General features: G+C 39.6%; 1 long non-coding RNA gene across 1 annotated transcript; it reads right to left on the reverse strand.

Moving 5' to 3' along the window:
- Positions 1 to 1283: 1283 nt before the first annotated feature.
- Positions 1284 to 8363, reverse strand: LOC132168926 (uncharacterized). Its single transcript, XR_009438942.2, has 3 exons — positions 8214 to 8363; positions 7204 to 7269; positions 1284 to 2367 (listed from the first exon to the last, which is right to left on the reverse strand). It is a non-coding gene; the product is annotated as an uncharacterized LOC132168926 (long non-coding RNA).
- Between the last annotated feature and the right edge of the window lie 388 nt (positions 8364 to 8751).

An 8751-nucleotide genomic window follows, 5' to 3' on the forward strand; every position in this document is an offset into this window, starting at 1 on the left:
CCTATGCATTATTTTAATATAAATTATGTTTCTCTTATTTGTTTACCTTTTATTGGAGATTGTGTTAAAATTTTGTAAAAATATTAAGGGTAAGTAAGAACTTACATTTTGTAATGAATGCATATTTAATTGATATAAGGAAAACTATTGCGGAGTGTATTTGTATAGGGAAACAAAAAATAGTTTTGTTTCCTAAATTTAGGAAAAATCAAAGGGAAGCTACTGAGAATGCTTTTAAGCATGACAAGGATAGTTCAATTTATAATGACTTTTAGGAAATTGATCTCAGATGAAAACATTTTTTGGAATTAGGCTCATGGAAAATCAGAGATGGCAACAACGACATCGGCGATGACAAGCTACCTCTGGCAGCGGCAAAAAATGAACTATGGGAGTGCGTGCGAAAAGAAGAAGCTCAAACTTGAAAAATGGCTTATGAAAATGATAAAGTAAAACCATTTTACGCAGCTTAAAGAAGGTTTCATTATCCTTGAGATTAGTTCTGTTCTTGGAGAAGGAAGGATTAAAATTTTTGCCCAAAGCCAAAAGTGGCTGTTTTTGTCCAAGTGAGTGTGCTTTGTTTTGCAATTTTATTTAAATAGCAATGTTCTTCATAAAGTTCGATCTTGGTTTGGCAATTATATTTTTCCGCTGCGCAATCTTGTTTTTGCAGTTTTATTCCCAACAGTTATCATCATCAAGCTAACCAAAGCCTACTTCCTCCTTTGGAAAGCTTGAATGGTACCTCACCGCAAAGGTCAACACCTTTTCGAGTAAGGGTGAAATAGAGGTTACAATTAGCGGTTATTGTCTCTAACCGTAACTATAGCCATAACCGTCTTAGGTAGCTATTATATTTTTATGACCGCAACCGCTCTGCCTTAATCAGTTAGCGGTTATAAAATAACTGCAGGTTATCAGTTATTTAAAGCTATAACCACACCGTGTAACCGCTTTTAAATTTGGGCAATTTAGATCAATAAAACAATGATTTGCTTGAATTTAAATTATGAGGGCTGAGAGGCTACAGGTGGCAGACACACAAGTTTAGAGAATGAAAGTTTTAGTGTTGAGTGTGTGCGGCGTGAGATGGTGAGAATAAATGAGAAGAGAAAAAAAAAAAAAGAAAGAGGGCCGGAGGCATGTAAACCCTAAACCCAAAACGTTGCCTTTATATATAGAAAGGGTAGGCATCAGCGGTTATTAACCGCCTCCACTTAACCTTAAAACTGCTAACTGCACCGCCTTAGGTGGTTAGCGATTTTTTTCAACCGCCTACAAAAACAGTTATGCAATTAGCGGTTAGTTGGCGATTAATAACCTCCCGCTTTTAGAGCCCTATATTCAAATTTATTGATGGCAACACACTCCTCAAACCATCACCACCACTTCCTCAAACTATGCTTCTCAAAGGGCAGAGTAAGGCCGATCTTCATTTTGGTGCTTCTTCCACTTCACCGCATTCTCTTGAACTAGTATTTTCTGATGCATGGGACCATGCTCCAATTTCTTCTAATAATGATTACAAATGCTATGTATCTTTCTTAGAAAATTTTAGTAAATTCCTTGCGTGTTTCCTAGTTTATTGTTCATCATATCTCGTATCTCTTGTCCTCCTACACACCAGCAAAATGGAGCTGTCCAAAGAAAACAGAGCTAAAATTTGGGCTTTCTCTCTTGGCCCATGCATCCATGGCACAAAGGTTTTGGGCTAAGGCTTTTGAGACAGCATACTTCCTTATAAACCGCATGCCCACTCCATTAGTGCACAAAAAATCTCCTTTTGGAGGTCTTGTTCAATGTTCCTTCTAATGGGCCTGTACATAAACCAATGGACTTCTAATTCAATGGTCTACTTCCATGACACTACATGCCTATTTTAATGCGGATTGGGCTAGTTGTCCTGATGCTAGAAAATCTACAAGTGGTTTTTGTATTTTTCTAGGACCAAATCTAATATTTTGGAGTGCCCGCAAGCAATCTATTGTTTCTCGATCAAGCATTGACGCTGAATATAGGGCATTTTCAATACTACTGCATAACTTATTTGGCTTCAATCATTATTTCAAGAACCTGGGATTTTTCTTCCACACCGCCTGATTTACTTTGGTGACAATATTGGTGCAATGCATCTTTCAGCAAATCCCTGTTTTTCATGCTCGCACGAAACATATTGGAATCGATTTTCATTTTGTGCGGGACAAAGTAGCATTTGGTTCTTTCAAGGTTTGGTTTCTATCAATTAAGGATCAATTAACAGATATCTTCACAAACCTCTGTTGGCCACACATTTAGGATTGGTTCGATCCAACCTCAATGTACATGCTTTACGGTTGATTTTGAGGGGGAGTGATAAGGATAGTTCAACTGCATTTGAATGAAAATGATAAGGCCTTCTTAGCAAATCATAAAGATAAAAGATCATTCAAACAACTCAAGGACTCCTACAAGAAAACTCCACAACGAACTAAAGATAATTCTTGAAGAAATAACAACTTCTTTCTGATGTAATCTATACATTTGAACTGTAACATCATGATTAAAAATGAAATCATAACCCTCAACAGATTGACAAGAGCGAAACATATTCACTCAGAATTATATTCTCACAAAGCACAACATGGACAGAGTTGCTTCTTTAAGTAGCTCATATTGAATGTCATCATCTCCTGATTTTTTAAATATTTTTTGGTAAAATTACAACATAGAAATCTTACCAAAATATGTAATATCCTCTCTCTAAATCCGCTTAAAGGGTGCAACTTTTTCTTTGCCCATATGTCTTCTTTGTGTCCTAATCTTTTACACAGCCAGTTCGAAGCGGTAGGTTGGCAACCAAACTAAAAAATTACAAAGCCGGTCCCAAGCCCTTAATTGACAACCAACAATAAGCTTGGTGACAGAATAAAAAATATGTATCAAGAAATCTGAACCTCAGGCCTACCCATAACCACTACTTACCACCTGGGCGAAGGCTCTGGGATTATATCCAATGAAATAAGGCTTTCTTTAGTTTAGTGGCATACTATTCAGTTGGTTCCTTAATACTCACCTGGTCTCATTATCCAGCATGTTTGTGCTCTTTATATTGTTCTGGTGTTGGGTACGTGGTTTTCTTCTAGAAGAAGGGAGGGGAAAGAGAGAAGTGGGATTCTCTGTAAACAAATCCAGGGCTTGATTATCAAAAGTTTACTATGTACGAGTAGTTACAAGTTCTTCTCCTAAGATTGTTCTTATTAACCATATAAAGGCTGTATCTATGTAACAATTATAGAAGCTTTAAGTGGATTCTCTGTATCTTGTTACTTATAATTTCACCCATTGAATTTGTTGTTGTTTTGCTTGGAATAGCATCAATCCGTCCTCTTGCTTCAATAGCATCAATGACCTGTTTTGCATCACCCTCAACTAGTATATTTGGGATACCCCTTTCATGACAGTAGCTCACCCCATAGAAAACTGCCATTGTCAAAGCAGCAGCTGGTTCGACCAAGCCTACTTTGGGAACGCTTTTTGCTGCTCTCACCTTACCCTCTTAGTCACGAACTATGATACCAAAACCCATCCTGCCTGCCTTTGCATTGAGAGCAGCGTCAACATTCACCTTGCACCAGCCCACTGGAGGTCTCATCCATGTAGCAATTCTTTCTTCCTGCACTGGTTGAGCCCATCCGTCAGGTACTGAAACACGATGGAGTTCCTCGATTGCTCGGGTTGCGTCTTCTACAAGAGAAACAGGATGGAGAAAATCACCATCATGTACCCATGCATTGTGCCTAAACCATATCCTCCTCGCTATTTCCATAAACGAACAGAAGTCCTCCTTGCTACATTTTTGGGAAAAAACCTCTACTACTTCACGGAAATCAGGGCCATAGACTACACTCTTTTGGAACACCCAAGCACTTGCCAACCCCTCCCCCCCCCCCCCCCCCCACACGCACACACACATCCTGAGCCGAAGGACACCCCCATAAAATAGGGTAAGTAGTTTTGACCTCCAAAACTGCAAATAGGATACATCGGGTCATTTACTACTCTCCTCTTCATGAGGTTCTCCTTTGTAGGCAAGAGATTTTGGCATGCTCTCCAAATGAAAATTTTCCCCGCATTTGTAATGGGCAAAGTCCAAATCTCCTTCCATAGAGTGCTATCCCCCGATCTAAGGGAACATTCAGGTTGCTTTAATTCCTCCATTTCTTTCACAAAATGGTATGCACTACTCATCGAGAAAATTCCATTCTGGGTCCCCCTCCACACTTGTACATCTGGTTGGTTGGTAAGGCTTATGGGGATAGCCTTGATAGCCCTGCAATCCGTCTGATTGAATATGGCCTCAATCAAAGGGATATTCCAACAATGTAAGTTCTGATCAATGATTTCCCTGACCTTAGCATTAGCCCCCAGGAATTTCGGTGGTGATTGGACTAAGTAAGTACTTAGTGTAGGGAGCCATTTATCTTCCCAAATCCTCACCTTTGCGCCATCGCCAATTCTCCAACTCAGCCCCTCACGTACAATATCCTTCGGACCATGTATGCTTTTTCAAGCAAAGGATGGCTTGGACCCCATATTGGCTTCCAGGATTGTGCTTGTAGGATAATACTTTGCATGCATAATCCTTGTCATCAAGCTGTCTTGTGACCTCCAAAGCCGCCAAGCTTGTTTAGCCAATAATGCTCTATTAAAGAAATGAAGATCCCATAAACCCATTCCTCCCCGAGCCTTCGCCACACCCAATCTTGCCCAACTCATCCAATGAATGTGTTTACCATTAGTTTGGTTGCCCTACCAAAAAGTTTGCATCATGGGATTAAGTTCACTACATAATACTTTGGGTAGTAAAAACACACTCATGCTATAAGTGGGTATCGCCTGAATCACTGCTTTAAGTAGAATTTCTTTTCCCGCTTGGGAAAGGAATTTCGACTTCCAATCCTGCAACCGCTTCCACACCCTCATTTTGATATCCTGAAACGCAGTCATTCTTGATTTTCCAACTAAGGCAGGTAGACCCAAATAAGTATCAAACTGTTGTGAGGAAGGAATTCCTGAAACCTCAAGCAAATTTTGTTTGGTTTGTGCTTTAGTATTCCTGCTAAAGAAAATGGCAGTCTTTTCCTTATTCAATCTCTGCCTCGATGCCTTCTCATATGTACTCAATAATTTAGAGAGCCTGTTCCAATGCTGTAAATCCGCTCTACAGAATAAGAGACCATCATCAGCGAAGAAAAGGTGGTTTAGACGCAGTCCCTTCTTTGACGTGGGCACTCCCTGAATATACCCTATTTGTTTTGCCCTTATCAATAGGGAGCTGAGGGCTTCCGCACATAATTAAAATAAGTAGGGTGATATGGGATCTCCCTGTCGCAGACCACGAGAAGGATATATATGCCTTACTGGATTTCCATTCACCAGGATTGCATAGTTCGCTATACGAACACACATCATAATGAGATTAATCCATTTTTCAGTTAAGCACATCCGCCTCATTACTGCTTCCAAGAATTGCCACTCCACCCTATCATATACTTTACTCATATCGAGCTTAATGGCCATGTACCCATCCTTACCCCACATACGGGTGTGCATCGTATGTAACGTCTCATAAGCTGCAAGAATATTATCTGAAATCAAGCGCCCCAGAATGAAGGCACTTTGATTCGGAGAAATTAATTCTGGGAGGACTTTCTGAATTAGAAGATGCCACATCATTTCTTCCACCGTATATCCCCTTGTCTCTTACGCGTCGACGGTTTGGGGAAGGGACTCTAAGCCATGGTCCAAACTGAGTAGTTTCCCCCTGGGTCCTCGAAACATTTCGCTTCAGACATCCTAGTCTTCCATGTCAGATACACCCACAGTGAAAACATATCTTAGGGAGTCATTCTTAATGGAAATCAATCCACACTGACTTCCCATTCAACCTCAGCTTTCTCCCACAAGCAATGGGTTTATTAAGATCGATTTTTATCCTCACTCGTAAATACTCCCCCCATCGTACTCCCTCTTCATCTGTATCAACTACCTCCACCTCCCCCACCGATGCACCAATCTGGGACCCTACTTCCGTCCCCATGCAGGCTAGAGGTAGGTTACACATACGGACCTAAAAGGCTACTTTCTCGAACTCGATCTCTGTCGGCAGTGTTAGCCCGTCAAAATCCTCCACTGAAAAAAGACTCCCTTCAAAAACCCATAGTCTTCCCTCCAACACCCGCAATTTATCCCATGACTTCTCAAACTCCATCAAGAACAGGTTTTCCCCCAAGAATTGAAAGACAAAGTGCCTGAGGGTCTCCATCCTCGGATTTGGGTTGATCTTATGATGTCCTTGCTCACCATTCGCTCCACTAGCAGTCTGCCGACCAAGCATGACCTTCCTCTATTCACAATTTCCGCCACAATCTGGTCCTTTATCTCCACCTCTACACTTTCTTCCTCCGTCAAAGAAAGGTTCCCCCACATCCTAGTAAGATCATCCACCATAGTACTCATCGAAATCCACAGCCGTCAGTAATCTGGTATCCTTTCCTTCACAGCCTATTGAGAGACTTGAAGCACGTTTTCTTTCTCCTCAAGGTTTTCAAGCCGAGAGAGAAAAACTTGCGATATGTAGATTTCAACTTAAGACCTATTTGATAGCTAACCTACTCCCTTACTACTAAAGCCAATGCACATGGCTGTTAATTTATCATTTTCATATAGATGGAAAAGGTGTACCATATCCTAGGAATTTTACTTTTTAATTTTTATATAAAGAAAATAGCTTCTTTATTACATATGTAGACTCTCAGATGGGATATTTCCATTTTTTTTTTATTGATTAACAAGATTGGTTAGATTTGACAAGCTGCTAACGAATGCCACATGGCTATGATTTAAGATTAAACAGAGCAGCTAGGGATCTAAAATGTCAAGCTTATGGCTCAACATATCATGGATATCAAAAGTTCCATCAAACGAAAATATAGGACCATTTGAATCCATCAAATTTTTATTACATTAAGGCAAGAAATAATCCAATTCGTGTACAAACTATTAATTGTTTTTAACAAGGGAACAAAGTAAGATCATCCACCACAAGCCTAGTATATGTGAAAACTTCTGGAACACAAAATTCATCTTTTTATCCAATCATTTCAAGAATTAGAATGTATGAACTGGGAGATAAATAGGAACTAGGAAAGTGGATGGACTCACATTGGCTAAATACTGCTAAGTAAGAGAAACAAGCATCCTCCCATTAATGGCCTTATTCCTGTTTACCTGCAACCAAATTTTCCATGCAAAGGGCATATTCAAATAAATGCAAGCAAATGCCGTTAAGAACAATTACAATGCTGCATTTGGTGGCATCGAAAGGGTGAATGTAGTGCCAGATTCATACTTTGGTCGCTTTCTAGTCTGATGGATTTGGATTTGAATCAGAATTCTCACAAACAAAAACAGTTCCAGATACAAGCAGAAGTTTTGGAATTTATAGTACCGGAGTTCAAACCAACTCAAATTTTGCACGACCAAACACGGGCTATTGTTTATCTCCTAATTAAGATATAGAGAAAAAAAAAAAAAAATTGGCAGATTAGGAAAAAACAAATTCTTCTATAGCATCAAAAGAAAACCCAGCACAGCTCAAGGTTAATCCTAGATAGAACTAAAACCAACATACAAACAGCTATATAATTTAATCCAGCTTGACATAACAAAATTCCCAATTTCGCTTATTCCTTTTTTTTTTTTTTTTTTTTTTTTTTTGATAACGTAGGAGAACTTTACTCAGATTAATTGCACGTCGCAAACGCATACTGTACAACAATCCTCACCGTTAATCAAACTCCTACGAGTAACTGACCCCACCCGCCAGAACCAGTTACCAGGTAATCCAGGAGCTTTCACCCCTGACGGGCTAAGCAGTTTATCCTTTTTTTTTCACAACATTTATCGATTTTTCACAGCCAACATTTCTCCAGATAATTATCAATAGGAGCCAAATCAAGAATAGGAAAACTGTAACAATGAACGCAACAATCTGAAGATAGATTAGATAGTAGGCATATCAAACAATCAAATCAACCCCATTTTTCCATTGGGCTTATTTTTCTTTTACGGATAAAGAAACCCGTATAATCAAACTAGAAGAAGAAGAAGAAGAAAATAAATGAAAAGAAAAAGCTTTACAAAGAAATAGCTACCGGAGATTAGAGACTCACAACGCAAAGAAAGAGCTATATCACCGTCGTTTCAAGCTATTGGACGTTCTTCCCCAAGCGAACTGGACTTAGAGACAAGCACCGAGCTATGTCAATCACAACGGTAAAATACGTTTAAACGGAGCTATGTCAAGCACCGAGCTATGTCAAAAACAGAGATGATACATTCATCCAATGTTCGTCCAAAAATTGACAAAAATTCATGTCAATGCCTTTCAAAATTCGACACTTGCCTCTATACCTCATTAAAAATTAAAAGATTGTTAAAAAAAAAATTAAAAAAAATGGGTGGCTAAAGCCACCTTGACCGATTTGGGGGTGGTACGGTCACTTCCATTTTTGGAACCACTTCCAACAGCCTTGGGAGTGGTTCAACCACCCGTTTGGCATGGGGTAGTTTTGGCCATCCTAAAACAGCTAATCTGAGGGTGGTTTGGCCACCCCAATAATAACCCTAATTTTTTTTTTTTTCTTTGGCCTTTTAGAGGTGGCCACCACCCCTATAGGACTGATATTGGTGGCCAAACCACCCCATGGC

This window comes from Corylus avellana, chromosome 1 (assembly GCF_965113065.1).
Source record: "Corylus avellana chromosome 1, dhCorAvel1.hap1.2, whole genome shotgun sequence".
In the NCBI taxonomy this organism is placed as follows: Eukaryota; Viridiplantae; Streptophyta; class Magnoliopsida; order Fagales; family Betulaceae; genus Corylus; species Corylus avellana.